The sequence below is a fragment of the Chiroxiphia lanceolata genome, chromosome 2 (genome assembly GCF_009829145.1).
Source record: "Chiroxiphia lanceolata isolate bChiLan1 chromosome 2, bChiLan1.pri, whole genome shotgun sequence".
Classification (NCBI taxonomy): Eukaryota; Metazoa; Chordata; class Aves; order Passeriformes; family Pipridae; genus Chiroxiphia; species Chiroxiphia lanceolata.
In genome coordinates, this window is record NC_045638.1 from 57,784,001 (window position 1) to 57,800,148 (window position 16,148).

General features: G+C 37.5%; 1 protein-coding gene across 1 annotated transcript in view; it reads right to left on the reverse strand.

The window, feature by feature from the left end:
• Positions 1–16,148, reverse strand: part of RB1 (RB transcriptional corepressor 1) — a 71,343-nt gene that overhangs the window by 8,658 nt on the left and 46,537 nt on the right. The window lies entirely within an intron of this gene.

The following is a 16,148-nucleotide window of genomic DNA, read 5'->3' on the forward strand; positions in this document are numbered from 1 at the left end:
GCTACAACATCTACCCAATATTTTGCATATGATAATACACAAACCATGGTCATAACTCATTTAACTGCACTGGAGACTTTAGTCTCTGCTGTATCATGTTGCAGAACCATCTCTGGCAAGAGTTTAAGTGATTCTGGATTCATTAAGTCTCTGCCCTCATGGCCAAAAACAAAAAACATTTTGATTTGAGGTTAATTATCAATACTTTAGGCAAGGCAGTGGGAGTACACTGGAAATTAAGAGTTTGAAGTAGAAAGTGATGCAGGGAGAATGTAAGTAGAATGGAGAAGGTTCTGGGTGAAGCAACATCAGCACTTCTGCTGACGTTAGTAATAAACAGCAGTCTTGCAGAAACAAAATCTCAGGCTGCTTGTGTGTCATGAACAGAGTAGAATTATGCTGAGACAAGAAGACTGCATGGGAAAATATTTTGGGACCGTATTTATAATGAATTTTGAAAACGCAGAAGACTCATCCTTGAGCACAATGTTGCCTCTCAAAAGTGCAGTATCAGAACTCCTGAAGCAACAGAAGAACATTTGATTAGCAAATATCTGCCTTCTTGTGGGGGAAGCAGTGTCCATAGTACCAACTGAGGACGAAGTGGGCAAAACCAAACATTCAGCATTTTCCTGAAATGATCTCCCCAAAAGACAGTAGTAAAATCAGTCATTTTACAAATACATTGCTTTGTACACAACGCATCATCAGATGGTCTACGGTCTGTTTGAACCTACAAATGCACATTATTAATACTAAAATGTGATGGCACAGATGATAAATCTGTAGCTACAGACAAGAGCACAGCACGCATCTAAAGTATGCAGCATCACTTGGCTAAGGCAGTAAGAAATGGCCCAGTAAAACAAGACTAGATTTATGAGAATTAAAACTAGCATTAAGACATTCCTCATTTAGACTTATTTCTAAAAAAACAACACTTTTCTTCTGAAGTGCATCAAATAAAAATTTAGAGCAACAAGATGAGAGTGATGAGATCTACAATTTTTCACACTGTGCAATTTTTAATTTATGATTTTGGCAATACTGGAGGTGTTTCATCCATAACGTAAAAAACATCAGTTACTGATTCATAACCACATAGTTATTTCTCTACTGTTTTTCCACCAGTTCAGCTCTTGGGCTGGTTTGCATAATTTTCCCCTGCATTTAGTAGTGCACACACTCCTCACTTGTTTCTCTCAGCATTGCACTTGCTGCAAGCACAGACACATTACCTTCTCCATTTCTCATTCTTCTGGTTTCTTCCTTTTTATTATTCCCACCATTCACTATGCTCCAAGTGAAAGAATCCAAGTTTCTTTCCCAGAGCAATCACTAAACTATTGATGAGATATCTTGACTAAGAGTGAACCCTGCTTCATTCATTTCATATTTTAGCTATTTATGGCTGGGAAAGTATTGTTTTTAATGAAACATCAGTAGGAGGAAAAAGGGTTGATAAAGCGGAATGAGAGGTCTAGGAGTAGAAGCAAAAATTATTATTTTTGAGTTAGCACTTGAGACCAGCAGTTCCAGGTCCTCTCTCAGGCCTGGAGAAAAAAAATCTGCTTGTTTTTTCATAATTTCCACTCCTCCTCTTCTACCTGCCAGTCTTGACAATCAGTTGACCTTCATGTAAGTGGAGTTGATGCACTAAGCCAGCAGAAAGTTAACAGAGAAAGCAAACCCAGATTTAGGTCCACTTCGCAGAGAATCACAAGCAGAGCCAGAATAATCAGTAAGAACAGACAAGGTAGCAACACTGGGAGCAAAGCACAAAAGAGCAGAGAACAAAGTACAGGATGTCCTGCATTTACTGACAACAACCTGTTCCATAAACTGATCGGCAAGTGAAATTTATCTGACAGGAATATAGAAAACCTACTGCTGCTTTCCATCAGTTAGGTGAGCCACAGTCAGCAAAGGGATATTCTTTGTGTAGAAACATCTACTTACAGAGACTCAGTAGCAAGATGCAGTGAGTCCAATATTTTTTGGCTCCCACAAATACTAATTGACACTGTAGTTAAAAACATGGCAAGATAAACAGGATGTTGCAACCCAGTCGGCCCCAGCAGCACAGAGCTGCCAGCATCAGTAATGGCAGGATGTGAGACAGCCTGATTCAACACATGCCCTTGGGCAAACCACAGCTGTGTCACCTGCACAGCCTTTGTTAGCCCTTTGGCTGCATGAGCAGGAAGAGGGCATTTAGTTTTCAGACCTGGCGAAATTTCTGTTTTATTTCCACCTTCCTCTCCCACTTTAGATGCAGCCCTCTTGCGTTCTTTCCCCGGGGAGCCCTACCACTCTCGATGGTACCTTTCCAAATGCATGGTCACGTAGTTGGATGAATAGGAGCTACACTGACAAGACTGGTGCCTCACAAAAAAAGTCTGTGCCATAATGTAGAATTATGTAGAGACAAGTTTTCTCAAATACAACTACCCCCCATCCTGAGAAACTGATGGGTTTAATTACAGCCTTGTCTCCTTTCTTTATATTTACTCATGGAAAATAATTCTGTTTAGTGAATTCAAAGCACGTTGTGCAGCTTGTAGGGAGTTTTCAAGCTCACCAGGGCAAACTTCAGCTTTAGTTCCACTATTTGATATTCAACACTCAAATGAGCAAAGTATAACATCATTAACCAGGCAATTACCAGTCCTCTAAGTAATAGTCACAAAGAACTTTAACCCCCAGGTCCAGCTTAATCGAACAGGAATGTTTATTGGGAACTTGTTTCTAAAGTGATGTTATTCATGCTATCTTGTACAAATTTTATATTGCTTTTTATAGTTTTTAAGCAGCACTTGAGGTGAATAGGTCACTTCCAATGTGTTCCTTTCACATGAAAGCAGATTTGCAGTTTTTACTTTAATTTAATGCTCAGTAAGTGATTAATGTTACTAGATGCAGCCACAGAATAAATTTTACTAATTAAGCAAAATGCTGCTTTTCATTTGAGACTTCCCTGTGATGGCTACAGAAACCCCATTTTATTAGTGTAAAAAAAGAAGAAAGCAATGAAGGCTTAAAATTTCTCAGGGTCAAAAGGCCACTGGCATCAGAATGAAGAATAAGACTGAAATTTGACTCACTCCCCTCTCACACTACCCAGGGCTAACTAAATCCCCAATGCTATATCTGTGAATTAAGTGGGGCTTTGTTAAGTGAAGCTTTGTAGGATGCTTCCCTGCAGCAACACCTCCATCACAGGCATCTGCAGTGATTTTTCCCCATCTGAAAGCTCCTTTCATGGACAAAACAGGCAGAATTTCTTGTTGGCTAATCTTTATTTGGCTACAGTGAAACTACAGGACACACAGGTGCTTCCCAATCTTTGTATTGGCTCTACCTCAACAACATGTTTAACTAGACTTTGGTTTCCATGAAAAGATTAAACAAAAGACCTACATCCTTAAATACGGGGAAGAGCTACTCTGCGGTTTGGATGTGCTCCACTGACCATAGAGAAAGACCCTGAGCAGCTTTAAGCAGTGCTATTAGTAGCTCACAGATTTTTAAAAACTGCTTTTGTCTTTGTTTTCTATAAGCTTTATGTTTTTATTCTTTATAAAAATTTGCTAATACATTTCCAGGTTCTAGTTATCTGTTCATTCAAATTTTAATGCGGTGTTTAGCACTTAACTATGCATATATCTTAATGCCAAGGTCCCTTGGGTGTTTTTTTATTTATTTTTGGGAGGATTTATTTTGGTTTTCAAATTATTGAATCAGTCAATACAATACATAATGTTAAACAATTTTCTTCTTCATAATGTACTAAAAGATGGCTGTGATTTACAGGGTAAAACAAAGCCAGTTTAGAACTGACAGCTTTGGAATGGAAGTGCAAGGACTGGATCAGCACAGGCTATTTCCAACCCTCTTCCTCATGAGAGAATTGCATGCCCAGAAAGTTGACTTTGCTTGCAACTTTTGAAAGTTGCCTTTTCAGAAGTTTCACATGATAATTAGTTATCAGAATTCTGAAATAATTTAGGCCTGCCAAAGCAAAGTACATCTCACAGTCTAAACTGAAACAGTATTGACCATGAAAAAACCAGTAATATTAAGGATCATGCCCTAATTTCACACATATAAGTTACATAAATTCATATAAGAACACAGACAGATCTGGTTTTAACTCCTTACAGCATGTGCATGTTTAATACAAGTCCTTACTCATATCCAGCATTTAAGATGAAGTAATAGGGTCATCAAGCTTTGTGAGGATCTTCTTTTATCTAGTGATAAAGAAGTTAAATCTCTCCAGTCAGAGAAGGAAAGCCAGGCCACCACAGTCTGGGTGTGAATCTTAAAGTTTTGTTGCTTTAAACGATGCTGCAAATCCACTCTCCTCAGAGTTTTGCGACAACCTATTCTTCCTCAAAAGTCTCTGGAGAGACCTGGCAAATCTTGTTGGAAATAAAACATTATTTCAGAAAATAAATACCATAGTTTTCAACCCCTCCACTCCCAAAATTACTCTTTACCAAATGAAGACTGATTAGCCAATTCTTTATGTTTTACAGGGTCTCTTAAAAAAGTTCCATGGGATGACCTCATTGCACAAGAGCGATAAAAGAGCATCATTAAAGTATCCTTCCTAGCAAAGGAGAAGAATGTCTGTGAAAACAGTTTTTAAACTTTAAATATAAAGATGATAGACCTTCTCTGTTAACATAGTGAACTGATACTATTGGTTATGTTCAAAACTATTACACAGACCAGTGATAACACTGAGCAAACAGGGAAATTTCTGACAGTTATTGCTTTATAGCTCTGCAACCAATTACCAGTTGAAGGGAGAAATGAACCCTGGTCATCAGGAATGCTCCTGTTTGCCAAGCCTGTGAGATTAACTTTTTAAACATCGGTTTGAAAGGTGTTTTGAAAGACAGTCTACAAGCAGAACTACAAATTTATAGAACTGGTTTTTTTTAACTACGCAGGACGACCCTGAGCAGGCTGCAGTCAAATCTTGCACCACTTCCTTCAAGAGGTTTTTCTGCTCAACTCACACAACTGCACATGCAAGTACACAAATCAAAACAGAATACAATAACCCTTTCCATGTATTTTTTTGCTGAGCATTATCCAAGAAAATATCATTTTAGGCTTATCTACCACACATTTTCTCCCCAAAGCAATTGCTGTGAGCATCTTCCAGATGAATCTGTGGTCTGCACTGGCAGTGCAGCTGCAGAAACAATCTGTATCTGAAGTAATTAGCAACTGTATTACCTATCCCCCCAGAGCAACCAGGCTTCAATATGACTCATTCTTGGTCAAACCTTACTTTTCAAGATTTTTAGGCAAAAGCCAAAGGTCTCAAAGACAACTGAATGGATACCAGTTTTCCCTCACTTTCTGGACAGAATTTGTGTACACTAAACCAAAATGCACCCGATCTGAACCATGTGACTGTTGGAAATGACAGTATATCAGTCAGTAACAACACATTCCGCCAAAGATCTTGAGGTTAAGAACTATAGCAACAACTTTAAACTGTGAAAACACTACAGAGTATAAATATTTTCAGTACAGGAAATAGAGAAGAGATGCTTTAAGGGACCATTATGTTAACTGACATCACAAAGTATTAGACCATTTCTATAGTTATTTTTATACATGAAAAATTATTACACTCAGGAGCAAAACAGCACTCAAGTACTTATTTTCTTCAGAGGAACTTTTGGGTCACAAAATGCCTATCTCAGTAAAGAGAATTTATTTAGGTAATTACTATTGTAACAATCAAACAAGCCGTTACAATACCACATCACGTTTTACATCAGTTTCATTTCTAACTGACTTACACAGACCCAGTTCCCAGAACAATTAAGACAGGTTCTGGGAAATATTTTTACAAGTACAAGTGGAAACATGACAATGAGGTGTCTCTGAGACTTGTGTTTAAAGCCAGTAATTCAGTTTCAAGTCTTCTGTTCTTTCCAGTTTCTCATTAACTGGACAAATTTAGGTACAAAGCGCCCCAAACAATTCTTTTACTAACCTAAATGTGGTAAGTGTTCTAGGAAACTTTGTAGACAGAAGTTTTTGAAAGAGCAGGACAGTATCTTTTACCAACATAATCAAGGAGTCAATGAATTAGGAATTGAACAGAAAAGGATATAATAGATAATCTGCAGCAGATTGGAATAAGCTACATGCACAGAAAGACCAATTCCCTAGAAAAATTAATATTAGCTAGGGGAAGGTATATGTCCTGAAACTATTAAGAGCAGACTACTCTATGATTATTTAAAAGCAAAAATAACCATAAATATCTTGCAACATGCTTCATATAATCTAAAATAGAAAAATAGCACAAAGAAATTGGAGTTGCAAAACCAACGTGCCATGTTTTATACCAAAGCATGGCAACACAAGCATGAAAACCATTTTATGTGATGGATTTATCAACCACTTCTAGAAAACATTACAATGTAAAGAAAATTACACATGACAAAGAAGAAGGAAAAAACTGAAGTTGTAACAAAAATCAGAGTCATAACATTTTGGGCACATCCTTTGAGAAGAGTTTTGGTCTTAATTTGAGCCAGTACTTCTATGACTACCATTATGGAATATCTCAAGCTCAGTTAGTCTATACCTAGTATTAGCTCAAGGCAGACAAGACCTGGCAGTCATCCTGCTGCACTTGGCTTTCAAAGTAGAAGCATATGCAGACCTTCTGAGTGCTCAGTTGGCAGAATTTAAGATGCCTCCATTTAAACATTTCTGCCTTACAAGCAGTTATTTAACAATCAGTCAAAATGCAGTATAATAGAGGTAAGGAAGCTGCACTGGAAATCAAATTAACAAGAGAAGGTTAAAAAAAGTCTTGGGCTATTATTCAGAGTTCATTAAAAAAACATTCTTTCCAATGGAAAAGAAATAATGGAATTTTGACAGTGTGAAACAGAATAGTAAAAAAACCACTCAAAACACCCCAAACTTTCCAACAACTTGTCTGAACAGACCTGAAACAAAAACTTGGAAAGCACTGACACCTATATTGTATGATGTTATGCCTATTTCATACTTACTTTTTAGTAATTTTATAAATCTAGTATTTCAACAATTGCAAAGTATTTTCCCTACTGTTTTCTCTCAAAGTGTTACAACTAATTCTGAGGCAGATCACAGAATGAGTTAGGATGAAAGGGATCTTAAAGATCATCTAGCTGGACCCCCCGCCAGAGGCAGCGATACCTTCCACTAGACCAGGTTGCTCAAAGTCGTATCCAACCTGGCCCTGAACATTTCCAGGTATGGGACACTCACAGCTTCTCTGGACAACCTGTGCCAGTGTCCTACCAGTCTCACAGTGAAGAATTTCTTCCTAATATCTAATCTAAACCTGTCCTGTGTTTAAGGCCATTCCCTCTTGTCCTCTCACTGCACGCTCTCATAAAAAAGGGTAAAAGATATTAACAGTGCTTTCTACTAAAAAAGAAAAAAAGAAAGAAAAAGTGCCCTTCTCCACTTCCCACCACTCCTCTCAAGGGCAGTTTCACCAATCTACAGCATTAGTTGGCTTCTACAACTACAAACTATAAATTTGTATAACCATATGAGAAACAATTAAAGAATTAGTAAGTCAGCATTAACTTTGCATAGATCTGAAGCAGAACAAAAAATGTAATTAATATTATCAAACATGAAGAGTATCCCTTAGTAAATGATGGGAGTCAGAAGATACTTATACCAGAACATGTGGTGTATCCACAGAGTTATTCTAGGATACTTTAAATAGACTAAAGAAAACTTAAAAGAACGCAATATATCTGCTTTAATTTTTTTCTAACACCGAAAATGTAGCTAGCAAAGAAGGGCAAAAACAATAAAAAGGGGCAAAAAGCTCTAAACAATTTATCTGAGTGTGTGTATGTGGTAAACTTGGACCACAGTAACATCTGCAAGAAGCTTGAGCTCACATTTCCACTAATAAGACCATTACTATTTTTCAGAACATAATGTAAGACGTGATACTCAGTGCCTTTTCTCATGGCCACACATGAGAATCTTTTTTGAAGACTGATAAGTGATGGCTAGCTCAGGTTCTGGAAAAACAACACTGGAAGGCGTAACACTTCCCTCTTAGATATTTAGAGCAGAATCATGCAGGAAATTATAGAATAGAATGGTTAAGGTTGGAAAGGATCACAGTGGGGCACCTGGTCCAACCTACCTGCTCAAGTAGGGTGTTTAAAATTCAGTGTGTTTCCATCTGGATGACTTCACAGTGATGCCTTAAGGTCCATTAAGTTTTTTGATTTTTCTAATTTTTCTAAGTTTTACAAGTAGTTATACAGCAGAAGTAGATTTAGAAGCAGCAGCATTTCATTCCTTTATCCTTAGCACAGAAACTCTCCAACCCTATTACCCCATTCTATGCTCCCCATATCAATTCTACCCCTGAATTCCAGTAGAAATGTTTAGTCTCTCTTTAAGATAGGCCTATTCTGCTTAGAGAACACTTGTACCTTGGCCTAAACCGCAGAGTACAGTCAAACTCTGGGTAACTGTGTGACCCCTGTACCCCGAAGAATATGAAGACTGATGAAGAGAGGGTCTCAGAGACCCCAGCCCCAATTCCCAAGGGGTGTGACTGAGGGTGGTCCAGGGCAAAAGCCAGAGGGAGGATAAAACCTCGGACTGGACAAGCAGTATTACAAATTGTAACATCTGTACAGAGGGACTTGAGCGCGCGTCTTGTAACCTTATGCCTAGGCACAAATTAAACCCCTTCCCTTATCTCACTTTCGAAACTAAATTGTCCTGGAGTTTTTTTCTCCCTGAATTTTCTTTTAGGCATCACAGGGATCTAGGAAGGCAACAATAATCGTCTTCAAGTTTTAAAGTCAAGAGCTATAAAAAGACAAAGATCATGTTTGGGTTTGTTTTCTGAAACACCACATATCAGATCCCCCACTTCACATCTAAATAGCACTGACGCAAAAACTTCTCTCCCTTTAGGAAGCCCTTGTGCTACACGTCTATGCAGTGAGGGACCCATGCTCAGCATCCCATCTGCAGTCCTTTGCCCACCCATTCTGCAACCTGAAGCCAAAACTTGGTTTGGAGGCTATAAACACAAGCCACGCTGGCCAAGAAGCACACACCCTGTGTGCTTTTGCAACATTGCTTTTGCAACTGGGGACTAAAAAGCAAAAGCTTGCCCAGCTGAAGCACAGGCATGTGGATCTTGGGCCTTCATAAAGATAAAGAGGAAGACAAGTCTCCTTTTAAAATGACAAAATTTCAAAAGTAACATATCCTAAAAAAATGTCAAAGTTTTGAGAACGCTTTTGATGCCTTTTTTTTGGTGCTCAGATACTCCTGTGTATAGGGAGTGGACGTGTGTATGGAAATCAAGAAATTTGCATGGCCTCTGCTCTCTCCTTCCTCTGTGCAACACCTGCTCCTTGACCATTTATCTTTTGGTTGTACTTCCATTGGCATATAATTAAAAACTGCAACATGTAAAAAAAGAACATATGAGACTGTCCCTGAAGGAATAACTCAGTGACATTAGGGAATATATGAAGAGCACCTATCAAAAAAGCAGTAAAACAGACTTACCTGACAAGGTCCATTCAAGTACTAAATGATCAAAACCTATGTTTCTCCTGATCTCATTAAATTACAAATACACTGCTAGAAAACACAAATGAGAAAGGTGAAATACTTCAGTAACAATGTGCTTTTCTGTTAAAGCTTTGCATTTTTATGATGAGAAACTCTCAAGTCACTTGTAAACAAAGCAAACCCCAAGTTCAATTTTTCTGGGAAAATCGTTACGCTCTATCCTATTTTGAGAAAATTCAAGTCTTTTGATTCTAGTTTTTCTTCCTGAAATTTAAGAAAAACTTATTTATAGACCACAGCATGACAAGAAACATGGAAACCAATACCAGCAGTGAAGCCAGTTGGCCCAAAGAACTCTGAAGTCAGTAAGAAAACTAACAGCATCTTCAATTCACTCTGGATTGGATATTTGCCTTACAAAGCTGACATCCTTTATCACCTCTATTAATCTTAAATAGGAAAGCATGACTATGCATACTATGTCTGTATTACCACTCATTTTTATCCTCCTTTGTGGAAAAATCAATTAGGTGTATATTCCTCTCTTTTATTACATTATAAATACCACTATTTCAAACTACTTATATGGAAATAAATTACAGGGTAGTAGACCAGAAGCATAGATCTCACTGTTGAGCTTAGATGAGCCTTTTAAACCTCACACAGCCAAACACTAAGCTAATGTCTGGCCAAGAGTCAAAACAATACAGATTTTAAAGCCTCAAAGTTGAACATTGCTACAACACTTCCAGCACCGTTTCCCTGTGGCTTAAATCAGTCAAAGTGCACTGGCGCTTCTCTAAGTTAGACATCTGCACTTTCTGCTTCATCCCTTGCTTCACCGTTAGCACAGCTATGACTTCAAATTATGTATTTTTTAGAATTAGTTTTAAACCAAACAGTTTTTCTCATTCGTGTATACGCACACATACACACAGCACAAGGGAAGAAGCACAGAGGCTTAAACGGACAGCGGTAGGCTTACTTCAAGCAACAGCCCACATTCAAACTGTTTAAGTCAACCATAAAAACTGTATCAGAACCCAATGAATTACAGAAGTACAGAGAAATTTAAGGTAATATTTGTAAGCAGAAGTAGGACCTTTGTGATCTTTCCACAACAATCGGTACCTGATCCACTCACTCTTATCCCTTGTCCCCTCATTGAAGATTTTCTTTTTTTCTTTCAGAGACGATGTAAGTGATAACTACTGAAACTTAAAGCTAATGACTTTCAATACTACTGCTTCTACCTCAGATTTTAAAGACTTGCATAGCCAAAAATTAACCTTTTCCAGCTATAGCACTGAACCACTAAACCACCATAGATAACAGCTGAGAAAGTTCAACAAAACCCAGAGATTTGAGTAAGGAGTGTGCAGGACAGCGTATGCTGCTCAATACTACCTGGATCTTCCTCTACCACCATCACTGGAAGTACCCTGTAGGAGCCAAATACTATTGCATGGATGTCTCACTGGGAACTGCAGCATAAAGCTTCTGGTTTTCATGTAGTACCTCCTTCTGAGGCTAAATATATTATCATACAATCATAGAATGGTTTGGGTTGGAAGGTATCTTATCATCTAGTTCTAACCCCCTCACCAGAGGCAGGGACACCTTTGACTAGACCAGGTAGCTCAAAGCCCCATCCCACCCGGGGCTTGAATATTTTCAGGGATGGAGTATCTTGTTTCAGAGGATTCATTCTCTTACAGCAAAAGATGAGAATCCCTCATAACAAAGACACTTGCTCAGGGCATGGGACGTGGTTTCCAGCCTCCCCTCTCCTGCCAGGGTCAAACCAATGTCTCCCAGAGAGACACCTTGCCACTTCCAGGAAGATTATTAACACAGATTCAAGTGAAAATGGATCATTTATGACAAATGTTTTGCATTTGAAAACATCACTCAATTCATCCAAGACTGCAGCAGACAATTAAATTATCACATGAGAAGCAAGTCCTTTGTCCACTGTCAATTGACATTTCCTTTCTTACCTTCTAGGTATTAGCTGATGGTCACACCAAAAAAGCAACTGCTAAATGTGATCAACAATGTAATAAAATAGTTCATAAAGTCCTGAATTGGTTTCATAAAATTTCAGGATACGAGCTGGAAGGAAAGAGCAGCTATAGGGGAAAGTGAGCTGAAGTATTTTTAAATGCTGTTTACCGGTACTAATGATATGCTAGGTAATCATTTAAGTGATCTTATCATACAGAATTTAAAAAGGTTATTTGCTGACTTACAGATTTAGAAAGTAATAGTTCTTCACATTAATCAAACCTAAGTTCTGCTTCTTGGCAGCAGTTCTCCCCTGACAAGCATTTTCATGTCAGTATTTATCTAATTAGTTTACCAGCTTGAACAATTCTTATGAAACATTTTTCCCCCCTTAACTTCTTACATTCTGCTTTTTTGAAGGAAACCAAATTAATATCATAGATTTTTTGGTTTTTTAAACAATATTAACTCATAAATCTTATTGAATGACTGGTAAATTTTTTCAATGGTTTCATAATGATATCCTTTATAAGAAAGAGAATAGGAGTGCGACTGTGGGCTTTGTGCTGCCTCTGGCAAGTAGAGGTCAAAATCCTCTGTACAAATTCAGAGGCCTCCACTTGGCCAAAACTGAAAGAGGTTGCAAGCATTGGATGCAGTGGTTGTAAGTAATTTGTCATGAAAGTAAAATATACCCTCAAGAACTATATGAAGTAACACCAGTAATCCTGACATTGAATCAGACTACCTTAACCACGGCCAGAGAATACATGTTGGGCAAAAACTTAGGTTAAAGATCTGAAAAATAACAAGTAATTGCTTTAGAACGACACAAATTGCAAATGTTTTTCTTACAAGATCTGTTATCATGACCATTTCACCCTGTATCTTTTGGAACAGTTTCCAAAATAATTAATGAGGCTTATTCCTTCCTATCATTCCTAGTATTTGCTTAATATAGTAACTGATTTTTAAATTTATTTTTTCTTAAAAGAGTCACGTTTTATACTTGAAAGGTATTTTGAGTAAAAATTTGTAGTCATCCACAGATTAAAGCTCAAAAAGATTTCTTGTTATCTAGCCTCTACTAGCCTACTGTAAGACCAACTAGACTTATTTATATGTCACAATCACCTGATGTCTAACATACATTTCTAAGGCATGATGCCATGCTGCCTTTTCTCCAGGTATACATGTATACACTGCAGTATACATAAAAAAGTTATGCACTATAAAGTGCAACTCTGAACATCACCTCAGGATGTGTCTGGATACCTGTTATAAATTCTCCAGGTCACTGTCCCTAACAAATCTCTGTACAATGTCTACTACACATACTGTAGGACCTCTATGCTATACAGCAGCAGAACCATTTTCAATCATCTCTCAAGAGTTTCTTATCTTGCCAAGTGGGCTTATTAACATGCAATGGAAATGATGATTTTGTTCATCCTGCAAAGCAAATTTTCCCTTAAAATGAGACCACAAAAAGGGTCAGAGGTTTAAATCAACAGCTCCTAACACACACATGCACAGCACACACAGTTCATAGCAACAGAAAATGAAGAATTTAAAGTTGAGGTGCAGGGGTGAGTAAGCAGGTGTGCCATTTCTTACATGTTCTTGCTGCATGTATTAGAGGCAGGTGGGGGCCACCCTTTTCAATATATCAGGTAACAAATGGACATGTTGACAATATCTTATGTAATTATTGTTTCCTCTAGATATCTTTATAACTGCATTCTCAGAAAAATTTGCTTTGCACATCAAAATATTTGAGAATGTAAGCAAAAACTGCTCCTGGGACTTTCCATGAGTTACACAAAAAATGTAAATTCAGAACATTCATTCAAGAATTTATCAGTCATGTCAGTGGCCTAAAGCGCTGCTGTAACTGGTCCTGTGTATTTACAGTGCAAACAACCAATCTGCATATTCCATGACAACGTTTACATAGTTCTGGGTAACCCTAATGTGTTCATCAGCATTAACTGGACCCTTGAGCTTCTTGTAAAAAAGCTTCTTTTGCTTTAGACATAGCATTTTTCTATTAGTGCTATCATGGATACTATTTTCAAGATTGCAGTATTATACTTTAAAAAATTAATCCCCTATTTTCAATCTGTCTCAATTCTTGTGGGCAACAAACCAAATAATGCCAAGAGCAAGCTCTAAAATGTAAGCAAAGGGTACCTATATTTTCTGAAATATTCTAAAAATATCTTCAGAACTTCTATGACAAACTCCAGCACACAGTTCTGCACTTTTCTCCATTACTGTGCATGGCAAGCTTTTTCCAAAACTCTTGTCCAACAAACCTTTACACAAGATCAAGAGAAAACAAAAAAAATATGTCAAATTAATAGTATTTTTAAAGGTTCTCTTATTTTCTCATTCTCTTAAGTTGTTCTCCCATAAGTTTGAGTATTTAGAAAGCCTCTAGTAGACCTGTGAATATTCTGAAGGATACTATTATGTTAAGGTATACTGCAATGACTAACACAGTCCCTAACAGCAACACTTTAGGTCTGCAATTGTATTTCAAAGGAGAAGGTTTTACACCAGAAGCAACAGAATATTCTTATTTGCCTCTTAGTTGCCTAAAAATTATTAATCAACACATTGGTTTTCCTTTCTGCCTGTATCAGCTTTTACATATTATTCCTTAAGTCAAAACATGTTCTCTCTAGTCCACTTCTCTTTATACTACTAGGTACATCATGGACAGTACAGGAAACAGCCGGGAAGGGACTTCATATAACTAACTGCAGTGGTTCAAAGAAACTGCTTGTGTACACACAGATATACAATAAATACTGTGAAGAAGTGTTTCAGAACCAGAATTTGACTAAAAGTGGCATTTCTTAGAGTATGATTGTCATATTCACATATTTTTAAGAACAAAGAACCAAAGCAAACTATTGTTCTCAAATTCAAAATACCTTTACTGTATGTATGTTTGGATTTTAAAATCCCTCCATCAACTCAAGAGTAGAGAGGAAAAGAAAAGACTCTAGCAAACTGAAAACTCATACAAAAGGAGAGAAATTGTTTCCTCTTTCTACAAGCAGGAGAGGAGCAGTTGTATTATCTCCTATAAAGGAAATTGAAACAATTCTGAAGAGAAAAAAGAGCATTTCCAACAGGCAAGAATGAAGAACTCTAGAGTTTTATTCTGAGCTTCATTTTCCCTTTTTAAGCAATTACACAACCTAATAGACTACAGCCCAAATACTTTCACTTCTCTTGCCTTTTTTTTTTTAATACTTAGAAGATTTTTGGCTGCTATGCATTAGAACACAGCTAGTAAAAGAAGAACTAATTGAGAAAACTGGTTCTAGAAGGTCAAACTTTCAGTGGAAAAAATGTTTAAGGTTTTCTTTCAACTTTTACTTGTAATTTGAACGTCTCTTAGTTGATCCTTTTGCTTGGCTGGAAGCTAATCTAAAAAGAGAAAATTTTAATCTTTCTATATTTTCACCACATTCACTACCTTAAGATCCTATTTAATAAAGGGTTCTCCATCCAAGGACTTCAAACTATATTTAGCAATTACCCAGTGTGAAGTGAATGAACTCTTACATGGAGGGAAGGCTAGAGCACAAAGTCACAGAAAACTTTGCCAGGATTGGAACAGAAAATTTGTAGCACAGCCAGAAAGAGACTTCCTGGTTCCCAGCTCTACTTCTCAATCGTAATAAATTCCTTTCTGTACATACACATGCTCAAAGAGGAACTCCAGTAAATAGACAAGAAATGCCTAAACCCATAAAAACAACTGGATAAATAACAACTTAGAGCAAAGAAAATACTGTCCTGCCACAGTTTGTCTTCACTGCAACAGATAGCACAAGTTCTTCTGCATAAGCTTGCTTAAGCAAAGTATGAACAAATGCCTGCACGTGACACAGATGTGTCTCTGAAAGCAGTAACATTAGTTATTGAATAATGGAGTTACATAGAGCATTTTGTGCATCATTTAACAGTGCATACTCTGGCCTTGGAAACACTGTAGAAATTTATTACAACACTATTAATGTTGTAGTTGGTTTTTTTCCTCTAAAGAGCTTTTAGTAGTAGCATCAGCACAGACTAAATCAGCACAGTACATAAGACAAGTTCAAAATTTCTTTCACCTTTGACTACAACTTCTGTTTCAGAAGCACCCACCAGAACTGAAGGTGAGGAACACACCACCAGAGGAACACCCAACACTGGTCAGCACAACTCCAAAGGCTTGGAAAGCCTTCCAATATTTGGAAGCCTTCCAATATTTTATTTCAGTGAAATATTTCTTTACCATTCAAATTAGACTTCTGAATTTAAGGGATCCTGCCCCCATGCCATAAATGGAAGTAAGTATTCCACTATGTGGCATCCAGGGGTACAAGGAAGGAGCAGTGTCCTACAGCCACTCTACTAGCAAACTGCTAGGGTCATAAGTGCTTTTCCTTCTGACCCCCTGTTCAATGCTGGAATAAGTTTGCCACACAAATCCAAGATCACTTAAGGGTGTAAATAGTCCTAGATACCTC